The 14,426-nt window shown below is 46.5% G+C and overlaps 1 protein-coding gene across 1 annotated transcript in view; it reads right to left on the reverse strand.

The window, feature by feature from the left end:
- The window catches only part of grik2 (glutamate receptor, ionotropic, kainate 2), a 171,162-nt gene that overhangs the window by 82,624 nt on the left and 74,112 nt on the right, over nt 1–14,426 (reverse strand). The window lies entirely within an intron of this gene.

Here is a 14,426-nt window from a genome sequence, read left to right on the forward strand (position 1 = left end):
GAATAAAAAATAAATCATCTGTGATTGCAGCGGATAGGAATTTACCTACTTTAGGAACATCCTAATGTACAGGAATCCTCAGGCTTGATGATACAGTAACCCATGAGCACATCCTAGCGATGATTAATATCTTCACAAACTATGCAGAGGACTGGAGGAGGAATTAAGGGTACAGAGGTGTAACACACACACACACACACACACACACACACACACACACACACACACACACACACACACACACACACACACACACACACACACACACACACACACACACACACACACACACACACACACACACACACACACACACACACACACACACAAAACAATTAGCCCAGGGGTTTGTGGGGTCATGAGCAATACTTTGAGTGAAATTAAGTGGCAGAGATAATTTCACGTTTTCCTTTTCTTCCCCGGTGGAAATCTAAGCCTCTAATTGAGTTAGCGGTTAGCTCTCTTTGTTTGGGGAACACTCCAGATGCAGGCCGAGCAGTACACACTGTGTGCTCTCGCACACTTGTTTCTCAAACAGTGGGTCGGGACCTGTGATTGCGTCACGGACAAATCTCACTCTCTCTAGGTCTTATTAGTATAAATATTCTCCCTTTTTCAGTTCCTAAAACAAAAACATTAACAGTTTAAACTAAAACTGTGCTGCCAATGCATATTAATTTGGGGGTCCTTGACATGAAAGGTGTGTAAACCGCTGGTCTTTTCCCAACAGGTGTATATAATTAATTATTATTACAGTATTATTACAGTATATGTTTGTGTAGTAGACGAGGGTTATAAAGGCACAATTAAGCTATCGCATCCAGCTATAGCACATGCAGCATTGGATGATCTAATGAACATGTTGAAGTGTTCTCTCTCCCATACTGACGTCACATGCAGGAGGAGCCGGACAGTTATAGCCTGCAGAAGAGTCTTCTGACCTATTGACCCTCAAGAATGGTCAGTATGGTATACTGACTGAGTATATAAAATCCTGCCCATGGTGGCATGTACACACTCTTACTGGGAACTGTCCAATTCAAGGCACCACTGGCCTTCGTGTTCAAATACAAGGAAGTACACAATCTATTGACTTGTTTCCCTACAGACTCAGAGACTCAGCCCCATGGGATACCCTTGTACCATAAAGACTTGATTCCATTTCAGCTGGATTAAGTGTCATCGCCACAGATCACACCCTGACTTTGGATACCGGTATGTCATAATGGTTGAATGTTCCACCCAGTCATAAAAGCATTCATTCACAATTCCTTGACCATCACTTGGAAGTATGACATTCACTGTACAATAAATGTAATTATTGCAGATTGTGTGTTATGTGAGATCTAAAGCCATGATAAGTGCATGCGTACACCTTTCCAAAAATGAACTTCAAATAAACTTTGCCTCACAACAGCAACATGTTGACAACGTCTGGGAATGTCACAAGACATCTCAATGTCTCCATCTTGCAAAGAGAGTGACATACTGTACATGGTAACTGAGCCATGCATTGCACAACAAAGATAACTATATATTGAGGAGGCAGAGAGAAAGCCAGCCAGGAGAATCGAGGAGAATCGGGGACGGATGAGGACATCAAGGATACCCCAGGATAACGGATGGAGGGAGAGGAACCAGAGAGAAGGATGTCTGATAAGAGGGTCTTGGCCACATCGCCACACAGACCAGCTCCCGACGCTCTGACCTGAGCGTCCCAGGCGATCCCAGGCAATACAAGGCACTACAACAAGAAGCTCATGGTTACCCAGACCAGCGATCAAACCCCTGCCGCTTGCCGCATTACATCAAGTTTCTATCATGGCAAAGAACATTATCTATCATATAGATATTGCATTATCATTTGATTTGTTTCTTAAATTCTATTTGAACCTGCATTAACCCTTGTTTAAGAATTCATTTGATTATTGTTCTACTGAGTTTGTCTATAAGCTTAGGTGTGGAAATAAATTGATTCGTTTTTAAAACAAGTCTATTATTTGCTCAAGAAGTTGAACTTACTGGTTTTTGACACATGCAAAGTAAGAAAGGCTATGTAATGGAAAAGATCTCTTACCTTCAGATTCCATAGATTTATTAATAATTGATTATTTTAATTATTTTATTAGTGGTTTAACTTAAGGGTTAAATACAAATTAATCTTGTGCTTATTCCTAAGCTCATTTCACTGGTGCCCCTTCTAAAATTCAGATTGATTTTGACTCTTAATTTTTAAACTTATAATTAATATTTTTGAATAATTAATTCATAATTATGAATTACACCGATATAAAATCTACAGGATTAAATATATAACACGCTATATATGTATAGTATAGCCTATAGGGCTGGAGTGACGCAATGCCCAGGCGCTGTGCGTTATAAAAACCCATCCCTTCTTTTTGAGGGACATTTTAATAAACTGTTTTCAGTTTCCAGTTCACCATTATTATAGATTCCTGCACACTATATTTGAGTGCGAACAACAGGCGCTTCCGTCTCTTTCTCCCTCCAGCATTGCCGCATTCTGTCTATTCCGTCTCGCAAAAAGGGAGAAAATCCCCCCTGCAATATCGCCATGCGTTCATTTGCAAGAAACTCTGTTGACAAAGCCCCCCGCTGAGTCCATTGCAGGCCATTACTGGGAGCTCTACAGAGTGAGAGCGGGTGGTATATTGCTGTTATTTGGACAGGTCTCACCCCCCCCCCCCCCCTCCAACACCCACCGGCATCCTGCAGGTCGCCTAATATCGCCCTAGCTACTGTACCTCCGCTGGGGGGATATTGAGGCCGTAGGTGGGAGGTAGAAAGGTACCCGGGACGATCGAGTGTGGGGGAGTGTGTGTGTGTGTGTGTGTGTGTGTGTGTGTGTGTGTGTGTGTGTGTGTAGGGGGGATGATGTTATTGTGAAACAGAAGGAAAAGTACTGCCACCGTCGCATCGCAGTGCCAGGCACAGCCCGGAATGACGGGCCGATTCAATGGAGTGTTAAATGGGAAATCATCTGTTTTCAGCCACAGATTTAATGTCATTGCTGCTCTCTCTCTGCTGATGTGCTCTACCCTTTTCATTTCCCCACCAACCCGCTCCCGCCCTCCCAACACCACTCTCCCTTCACTTCCATTTTTCTTCTTTTCACAGTTATTATTTTTCCTCACATCTCTCAGAGAGTTGCTCTTTCCATCCTCTCTTTTTTTCCCCTGCCTTCCTTAATCTTTCTTTCCTTTCTTAGTGGTGGACAAAGTATATAACTCAACTACGGGTATATTCAGAAATGGTCAAAAATGTACACGATATTTGAAATTGGGCTTAATGAAGTGGTTAATTCATAAAATATTTGTGTAAGTTTGGGATGGATTGTGCACACAGGTATAGTGAACCAGAATTTACAACAGAGTTTATGTATCGTTGGGTCTTGGGGGGAGGACAAGTAAGAGAGCTGAGCCAGAAAGCAATATGCTCTCGATATTCCAAGGAAGCAATCTCCATTCTACTCTCACCTATGGTCCAGAAGTGTGGGTCTGCTCTAGACCGAAAACATTATATCAAGGATACAAGAAACTGAAATGAGTTTTCTCAGACAGATGGCCGGAGTAAGGCCATTGCTCCTTCACTTGCAAAGGAGCCATGCAGCTTAGGTGGTTCGGGCATCTTGTAGGCTATATGGATGCCTCCTGAACTGGGAGGAGGACCATGGGGGGCTAAATCTTCACACATATCCTTGGATGGCCTCCGTATCCCCCGGGAGGAAGTGGCTAACGTTGCCGGGGAAAGGGAAGTCTGGCGCTCTCTGCGCCGTTGCGCCCGCGAGCCGACTCTGGATACGTTTGGGTCCCAAGAGTCCCTTCGTATAGTGGAGGCAGAAGTACAACATTTCTATTTATAATGTAGTGCCGTTAAAGTCATACGCTTGCAATACAAAAACAAAACCGAAAAACTCCACCACTGTTGTTCCTTCCCTCCTTGTGCCCTCCCTGCCTCATCCTGTCATCGCCCCTCCCTTATCAGTGCGGTTGTTATAGGCCCCAAGGTTATCTAATCTAGCGTGGGCAGTTCTCCACCTCGCATTCACACAATGGCCCATTTGAGTTGCTAATGTGTCCGTGAGCCCCCCCCCCCCTTCTCTGACGTGCATGTGACCATCTCTCAGCAGGGCTTCTTCCCCATTAGAGACCTGACCAGCACACACACACACACACACACACACACACACACACACACACACACACACACACACACACACACACGCGCCTCTGTACCCAGATTAACCAGTCCATTTACAAGCGCGGCTAATGGCTCAGCCGGTGATGAAAGTCATCAAGCACTATGGCTTTAACGCTGGGCACGCTGATTGGAAAACAGTTGAGTTTCTCGTGATTGTTTACACCGTGGCTGAATTAGGATGAGAGCTGTTAAGTTGGCCCCTCTGTAGTTCTCCAGGCGCCGTGCACGTGTATACGGGATGCGTAACTCGTAGAATTAGCCCCCGAGCTTTGGTGGCATTGTCCCCTCAGGAGACCTACTCTATGGTGGCATTGTCCCCTCAGGAGACCTCTACTCTATGGTGGCATTGTCCCCTCAGGAGACCTATACTCTATGGTGGCATTGTCCCCTCAGGAGACCTCTACTCTATGGTGGCATTGTCCCCTCAGGAGACCTATACTCTATGGTGGCATTGTCCCCTCAGGAGACCTATACTCTATGGTGGCATTGTCCCCTCAGGAGACCTATACTCTATGGTGGCATTGTCCCCTCAGGAGACCTATACTCTATGGTGGCATTGTCCTCTCAGGAGACCTATACTCTATGGTGGCATTGTCCCCTCAGGAGACCTATACTCTATGGTGGCATTGTCCCTTCAGGAGACCTATACTCCATCCCTGGTGGTCTCTGGCGCTGCCACAACCAGAGTTTTAATTTAATAAAATGACGACCATGGCGGACTTATACAAAGGCTCAAATGTCATTTGGATGTAGTTTAGACAGAAGCTAGGTTGGTTAATTGTTGGTCTGATATCTTTTAGTTTCAATATACCGATTATTATTTTGATCGTATATTGTTTAGACTGCTAGAATGTTTCTGCTATAGAGTGCGTGCGTGCGTGCGGGAGGGGTTCTAATGCGTACGTACGTGCAAGGCACTGGTAAACGTATATACGGTAAACGGATGAGGGACCTAATTATTTAATAATACCTCTCAGAGAGGCGACAGAGGGTGACAGTGTAGTGTCTTGTCATCTCCGCCAGCCTACGGCTCTGCAGGCTGCGGTGACAGAGTGACACATCGGTTCAGAGTCAGGGGGGGGGGGGGGGGGGCTCCGGAGAGGCGTTGCCCAACCCCCCTCTCTCTCTTAAATCTTAATCTTGAAAAACAGTGAATTATTTTCTCTTGCTCTCTCTTGGCTACTAGCTTCTTCTGCTGACTGAGCGTGTAGGCGAATGGGGGGGTTGGGGGTGAGGAGCGGGGATTGCGTTATTTCAATGAAATAAAGTTTGAGAACACGTCTACTTGTGATTTGATTCACTAATCCGCAACTCCCCTCCACCTCCCCTCCCCCCACAAAAAAGAACATTCAGCTTTTCTATTTCATAACATTACTCAAGTGAAACGGTATATCTGCTGAAATTCGTTGCGCTTCACAACACACCTTTTGGGGGGAGGGACCGGCTTACACTAAAATGGAGAGTATGTCACGTAAGTAAAAGTAAAATCCTCACTGCATTTATCCATCTGTAACAAATCTGAGACAAATGGAATCAAATGGGCCCGCAAGCTCATAACATGTTGTGGGCTTGTCGCACAAAAGTAGTGAAAATGTGACGCTTTGTGAGCTTGTAGATCAACTTTTTTCCACAAATGTAAATTCTTTGTTTGTATAATTATCAATTATCTATGAAAGCATAACTGCATAAGTGCAGTGGCCGGTGTCAAGTCGGTCGGACCCACAGTTGTCCAGAACCTCCGGGCTCAGGACAGGGCCCCTGCCCAGTGTCCATATATGGAGCTGGCCTGTTCTGATCTGCATAGACTCCATATTTGGGCATGCCTGACAAAGAACTCCATCAAGGGACACATGTAGAAAGACAGATACATTAATATCCAAAAGGGACACAGACAGATGGGTGGAATGGGTACTCTGACGCGGGTATAACTGGCATTGCATAGCCAGGTGAGGCATGGGTCTCCAACTTCCATCATTACCGACTCGGTGCTGGTCTAGTAATAATAATAAAGGAACGCTTTGTGGACGTACGACACAGCGACAATATAGCTACCCCCTCCTCCTCCTCCCCCTCCTCCTCCTCCATTTCTCACACTTATCTGGATGTGTGAGAGTGGTGGTCATGCAGCTGCCTGCCCGGGGGTCTCAGGAGGCTGGAGGACGCGGTTAGAGCGGTCAAAAGAAGCAGCAGCACCACACACACACACACACACACACACACACACACACACACACACACAGCACCTCACCTCAACCGCACTGCACCGTCGAACACAAAAACCTCAGCGGTGCCAGACGTCAGGTTATCTACCATGATGAGAAATGGCCTCAGGCAAAGCAAAACCTTTTCACTTCAATGCACAGTCTCACACAAACACACGCACACTCGCAGCATGAACATGCACAGTAAGTTGCACACATATGGACATGCACGAACACGCACACACACAGCAGCTGGTATAAGGAGAGAACGAGAGAAAAACCCGGTTTGTTGCCTTCGAACATTTTTGGGGGGAAAAGCGCAAGAAGGGCCCTTTGATGGGTAAAGTAAACCCGGGTCAGGTTCCGTTTCATGTTCTCGAAAGACTCGCTTGTTCTTTTATTGATAGTAAGTGAAGATGGACAGGAAAGAGGGAGAGAAAGAAGGGGAGACACATGCAGCAAAGGTTCTCATGAATGGGACTCGAACACACGACAAGCTGTCAGGCCAACGCCTATATGTGGGATGCGCCTGGACCACTTGGCCAGCAGTTGCCCTGTTTTCACGTCTTTTAAAATATCAGCGTCCAAGCCTCCATTTGCTCTGTGAAGACTCGCCCGCCATAAATTCATACCGGCGCAGACAGCGCCAACAAGGGAGAGTGAGTACCGGGCTGTCGCTAAATAGTTAATCTGCCTAATTGATTCCCTTCTCGTTAACAGGAAGCATGGAGGACTCTGGGCTGGCTGGCTGGCTGGCTGCAGGGGAGTTGACAGCCACGGCCATCATTAACTCTCAACATGAACATATATGGCCCTCCAACCCTGGGGCCCTGTCCAACCTCCCTCAACAATCTGCTATGGGCATACATTATCATCATTATAAGCTGCAGCAAATGGAGGAAGGAGTGGGCCGGGTCAGTGTCTTCTGTCTTGGCCGCACTCCACAGCCTATATAAAACCGTGGAGCGGTGCCTGTGAGACCAAGCAGCAGATGTGGGTGTCCTTTTACATTTGACCTTTTATTTTAGTAGGAACCGTGATCCAGCAGACCTCTGCTGGCTCGGCTCAATGCTTCTTTGAGAAAACACAGCGCTTAATATGCAGGTTGGATTTTTGCCTATACATGAAGGCATTAGTATGTATGCGTTACACACCATCAAGCACAAGCACATAGCCTGAATGTTTAATGTCAAAATCCCTTCTCTTGTTCCGTTTCTGAAATGGTGTTTGATAGGTGGAAATAAGTGCTGTTTCCCATGTTGCTTCCTCTGTCTCAGCACCACTGTGACCTTGTTTATTAATATTCATCCGGCTGATAGACTGTCCTCCGGGCCGTGACTTCAGTCCCTGAGGTCACGGTTTGAAAGAGCACTTATTAATCAATGTGTGTGTGTGTGTGTGTGTGTGTGATGGGGGGCTCAGCTTAAACACTCTCGTCAGACCTGCAATGGGAGCTCTTTGATGACTCTCTCGGAGCCATGGTATGAAAAGCATCGAATGGCAACGCGGCGGCAGAATAGCGTGCAGTTCCTTTTTTGATATTTATTATGCGGTAAAGGGCGGCAACCCTGGTGCCGTGTTCCGTGAGCTTCCTTTGCTGCGTGCTGTATGTCTGAACAGCTACAAGGTCTGAGTCTGACTCACCCCGCCGTGCTTTGATCTGTCCCCAGGCGACGCGCGGCATAATGGAGACGGTATAATAATGAGACTGGTCATCGTGGGATGAGCGGAGCCCGCTGGCTGCATTATTAAAATGTTATGGTTAAAAAGATCGTCATTGCAGGTTCAGCCGTTCCCGATTGTGATTATCGCCGCAGTATCTTTCCACCATGTCCTTTACGTGTGTGACCTCTGTCGGCTGTTACTGCAGAGACCACTGTGATGTACTTGTTCAGTATTGTTGATCTGAGAACAATGGGTTTGGGTTTGCAGTTGACTGCTAACCTTACTAACCTTACTAACCTTTATCGGATAGAAGATAATAATAATAATAATAATAATAATGAATAAAATGAAGTGCAGCTCAAAGTGAACAATGGCGAATAAAAAAGAAAAGAATGAACTAGACCAAAAATAAATGATTGGATTAAAGGAAAAGGGCATACTAAACTGAACCCATGGAGAATGTGTCTGCATGTGAAGAATATGGGGGAAATAGTCAAATAGATAGAACACATTTACCCCACCATCCCTGCAATGCACTTTCTACCTGACAACATAGACCATAAATAGATCAATGGATCTATGATGGAATCTAAAATATCATTGTTCCGTCCGTCCGTCCGTCCGTCCGTCCGTCCGTCCGCAGTTCAGGGACTATTCTCCATCAATCAGGATGTGCACAGGGATGGGGGGTGGGGGGAGATGGGGTGGTTTCCTCAAAAGAACATAAATGAGTTTTAAGTCTTTAAGGGCAGCTTCTCTAATTAAAAGAAGAGCCCCAGGTCTGGCAGGCCTTGAACGGACCACAGACTGCATGGCTGTGAGCGGCCCAGACTCCCAGAGTGCTTAACTAGCAGAATCCACCATGCCGCGACCAAGACGCACCGTCAGGACCACTAATAGTCTTAAACACTCAACTGAATCTGATGGCTTTTTCCCCTAGCAAGCAGATAATGAGCAAAGAGAGAGGAATCTGCTACAAAGTGGCTCCCAGAGCAGCTCACTTTAATATGTTGGTTTTAAAAGTGTCTTTACAGTTTAAAAAAAAATATATCCTCATTGTTGATTTAACTCTGAGAGTGCACAAAAAGTAACCATCTGGACCCGTAAGGGGTCCATCTGTACACCCTCTGGGATCAAATCAACACTGAGCATTTTACTGTGTTCACTCGGTTGCGACCGAGGAATGGTATACAGTACTGTATGTGCAACAGTAAAATGATATGAGCTGGGGGACTTAATGCAGGATTATAAATTGACAAGTGGCGATGTTATTAAAACATGTTGAGATTTAAATAATAGCGAGACACCACAGCGTGGTATACAGACCATTTATTTCCCAGACGAGCTATAGTGCATGTGACCTCACATAAGGATAAACACTTGTTGTGCAGCTGCTTGTCAGTCCACGTGAGTTTCCAGAGGTTACAGGAGAGGGTGGTGAAAGTTAGGCTGAATAACAGTGTAGATCTACTACAAACAAACAAATATCTCACCAGCACCCTACTGCATGTGAACTGTGTATCTCTGGTAAAATACCCCTTGAATTCAATCACAAAGCATTTATTTTCTATTCTCATCTCCATTTGGCTCCATCTCCATCTGTCAGGGTGCTCTTGTCTGTGCGTTGGAGCATCAGTTATCTCCGGCAGGTGTACTGTGGGGCAGTGATCAGTGGGGGGGCTCGATGGGCTGGCACTGGGTGCACGTGGCTGGGAGCATTGCACTGTGGGGGGGGGGGGGGGGTTACTGATCTAATGATGGCCGGTGGCAATAACTGGAGCTGTGCTGAGGCCAAGCTCAGCTCTCAGAGCTACTCAGAATCAGGAGGAGGACATAGAAGGGGTTATACGCGACTCCCAGCACCATAGCCATTATTGTCATCTTCACCGCTGGCTGGCCCCGGTGTTCAGTATCGCTTGCTCCCAGCATCCTCTCCCAGGAGGCCTGGCATGCATCTGTAGATGTCTCGGGAGACGAGGGGGGTGGCGGTGGGGGGATTGGCGAGGCGACTGCGAGGCGGTGGGTTGTGGCAGTGGGGGTGTTACCGTGCCAGATCTGTTTCCAAAATCAAGATTATCACTCCCGTTTCCACAGTAACCCATCTCTGGGGACACCTGACTGAGCGGGCGTATACCTGACAGCGACTCCGCAGGGCCCCGGAGCCATTAATCCAGCTCTGTGCACCACTGCAAACTGCATGTGACAGCATGGGACGCTACGCAGCCCTCTGCACGCTACGCAGCCCTCTGCACGCTACGCAGCGCAGCTACACACCGCCGAGCCAAACACCACGGCCAAAACCTGTTTTTTTTTTATTGTCAATCGAGAGAGGCAATTGATACGATATGATTATGAAGACGTGAAGAGAACAGCACCTCGTAGCTGATTGTTAAGATGAGAGGGAACTCACTGGTACAGAGAGGACAAAGAAAAGGCCAAACTGAAAAGCCTGAAGCCAGCATTGTGGAGAGCTACTCGTCTTGCACATTATGCAGTTCTCTGTTCCAAAACAATACCCAGACAGACACTGAGCCCAGCGTCTGGGTCAGCAGTACTGTGGCACTGGAAGCGCTGGAAGCACTGGTTTTGGCCACAGTCAGCCATGACATGTGCCAACCCAGCTGCCGGAATAATGTCCCGGCACAACTCACGGCCAAATGTTTTTCCCCAAGCGTGTGGACAATGCCGCAGCCAGAAAGTCTTTTTGCCCAGAGAGAGAGAGGGAGAGGGAGAGAGAGAGAGAGAGAGATAGAGAGAGAGAGAGAGAGAGAGAGAGAGATGTTTTTTTGTCCTCTCAGAGGAGAAGCAGACGGAAGGAGCTTAGCAGAGAGAGGCCTCATCTCAGGGGAGGGCCAGCAGACTCCTCCCACGACCAGACCCATCAGCCAAACCCTGGACATTGCCTTCGTGATAACTCCTGCAAACAGCCCTGCTTCCCAGCATAGTATTCTCACACAGCATCAAGCTCATTGTGTGTCCAACACTCCATGTCTGTTCACTGGTCTGAGAAATAGAGTATGCATGTATCTGTGTGGATGGTGAATTGTCCTACCCTGCTCAGGACCCCTCGGTCGAATTTGAGTCTCTCCACCACCCCACTAACCTGCTCCCTTCAACCCCCTCAGGCATGTTCCCCACCACCCTTCCCTTCTGCCACACAGAGACGACGTGACCGCATCGGCAGACCGATGGGGATCAAGCATAAGTGTAAAAGGCACGCACGAGAGACAGAATCCAATCGTTTCTGGCCCAAAGATCTAGCCTTGCTCTGTTACAGCCGCTCGACTTTATGTATTCTTCCCGCGCACACTAAGGCAGGCATCGCTCGTTCTCTATTCGTATTCATGACTTTGAATTTAACCCCCATATGCGTTCTGTTGCACTGCATAATATGGCCGTTTGACTGATGTCCTGATATAATAACATAACCCGTGCATATACGTGCTCTGCTTGAGTCAGGTTATTAAATGATACCTGTCAAAACGGAAATGCTGTTTCCATCCGACAAAGCCTTTTCTCCATTTAAATGTGCCCGCAGTAAAAAAAAAAGTCTACTATGTGTACACTCATAATGGGCTACGTGGGGTGACTTCTAGCCACATCCTTGAGCTCCTGCATGGAAACAACGTGATGACGTTGGTAGGTGAAGGTTCAGCGGGGTGAACACGCTAAGGCTGAAATAACGTGATGACGTTGGTGGGTGAAGGTTCAGCGGGGTGAACACGCTAAGACACACACACACACACACACACACACACACGCCAAAAAGCAGTGAACTCTGATCATTGTTAAACAAAACGGTCACGGTAACGGAGGGTCTGCTTTTGACCTGTGCCCACTTCAATGCGCTTCTGAGAGAGTACACAGGTGGAACAAATGTGACAGCTAATGAGCAAGCTACGCTGTCGTTTTAGCTGCAGATCAGCTGTGTGTGCGTGTGCGTGTGTGTGTGTGTGTGTGTTGGGAGAGACGAGAGAGATTGATAAAGAGCGGGGGAGACCCGCTGCACTCTGATCGAGACGGATATCTCAAAGGTTATTTTTTAAATTAATTAGAAACAAATGGTCCGGATGTTCGCTCTACAAATCCTGCCGAAGTTCGAGTCCTAAAAAAAGGGCTAGGGTACAGCCTTAGAACACACACACACACACACACACACACACACACACACACACACACAAACAATGAGACTTAGGCTATATGTTTTCTGGTCAAGAGGGGCGGGTCGTGGCAGAGATTTGCGCACTGATTGGATCTCACCAATCTGTCAGTCACCCCCGGCCCCTCCTCTCCCCCTCTAGTGCAGCGCTACGTCACATAATTTGGAGCGACGCCCACCCGGAAGGGTTGACTCCCACTTCTAGACCAGAGCGGCCAATGCGTTCCTCCAGGCTTTCATTTTTTGCACCGACGAAAATGAAAGCCTGGTACCGAGGCTAGCTATATGATAATACAGATACACACGCAACACCCCGCTCTCCTCTCCAATGGCCACAAACCTAAGAGTGATACATGTGGTTTTGTATAGTCATGTCAGGGTGTTATATATATATATATATTTTTTTTTTAAACCTACTTCAGATTAGCACACGTTGGCTGAATCAGACCGTGGCTAAAGCAATTAACGAGGAGAGACATTATGATAATGAGTGTGTGGAGCTTGTTAGGTCACTCTCATTGTGCTTGTTAAGCCACGACACCGGGCAGGGCTTCTCCAGAGCAACGCTAATTGAAGCTATGTCATAGCATAAAGGAACCAGCCAGGTGTAGGAATAGTCTGCGTTTTAAAAAAGAAAGAAAGAAAATGGAACAAATATTCTCCATTATTATAATGTTCATCTCCAACAGGCCAGTAGTAAAAAGCGGCTATCTCTTAAGATCACTAAATGGGAGTTAAGCAATACAAGGCAATAAAGGAAATAAATGCATCCATTTTGGAAAATAATTCTGATCAAAACAATATAAACAAACTGATAATATAGGTTTGATAGGCTTCTTAAACTCTTGTGGTTATTGCAGTAATAGTATATTGAAATAGAGAGGTAGCTTATGATGAAATAGCTTATAAAAGGACAAAATGCTCTACAAAAATGTAGAGTATAATGTATATGTCTAGAGATAAAAGACAAAACTAGAGAAATGGACAGTCATAAAATTTTAAAGCGAAACTATACAATTTTTATTTGTATTGACTAAGTTCTTGCGCTGGTACATAACAAATTGCACCTAGCTAGCAATCAATACTCGAGTGGTTTGGTGGTCTCGCAAGAACAGACAAAGACTACGTAGTTTCTGCATGGTATGACTTGCATAACAATATGTCCTAAAGAAATGCATGCAAGTGCATTTTCTCAAAAGTCACATTGCAACCGAGATTCATCCATCCATCCATTTTCAACCGCTTAGCCGTAGTCGGGTCGCGGGGGCAACAGCTCCACCAGAGTGCTTCAGACTTCCCTCTCCAGGGCAACATTAGTGACTTCCTCCTGGGGGATCCCGAGACGTTCCAAGGCCAGGGAGTCGATGGGTTTCCTCCAACTGCGCCTTGGTCCGCCCCGGGGTCTCCTCCCACTGGGACGTGCCTCGAGAACCTCCCTAGGGAGACACCCGAGAGGCATCCTACATATAACCAGATGCCCGAACCATCTAAGCTTGCTCCTTTCCAGGCAAAGAAGCAGCGACTCTCCTCTGAGTCTCTCTCACGTGACTGAACTTCTCACTCTATCTCTAAGGGAGATTCATGGGAGATGGATTGAAAGCTTTGCCGTATGCATCCACAAGGCGAACAGCTTTCACTGGAAGGAATAGAGCGCCGAAGTCCTGACGTCATTCGCTCATCCCCTCGATTCTCCTGGTTCACGGAAGTAATTTCTCTATAGAGAATAACACGGGGTCAACTTAAAATCGTTTCATTTAAGTATTGTGGTCCAAAAATAAACAAGCTGTCTCTGCGTTATTGTCAGGGAGGTGTCTCTGTATCGTTTACAGAGATTCATATATGATACAGCCTGTTTCTGGCGAAAAGAGTCAGTTATATGGTACAGTAAGGGTGCGTTCTCTCTTTCTCCATCTTATAAGCTTTAAATCATTCAGTGAGTTATAGGCACATTGTCACTAAGAGAAAAAACTATTAAAACACTAACAAAGATCCAAGGCTGTTGATGCCTCTTAAGAACACATACAGCACCATTCTCATGACATTTCAGCAACACAACTCCAACATACAACAGTGCATGGGGTGAATGCAACAGTCTTTGTACTACAACTCCGTCCCTCGCTGCCATCTGTCATGATCTCCGAGTCCATAAGTTATGGCACATCAGTGGTTCACTACTT

Source organism: Protomyctophum bolini (assembly GCF_963924005.1).
Source record: "Protomyctophum bolini genome assembly, chromosome: 7".
NCBI classification, from domain to species: domain Eukaryota; kingdom Metazoa; phylum Chordata; class Actinopteri; order Myctophiformes; family Myctophidae; genus Protomyctophum; species Protomyctophum bolini.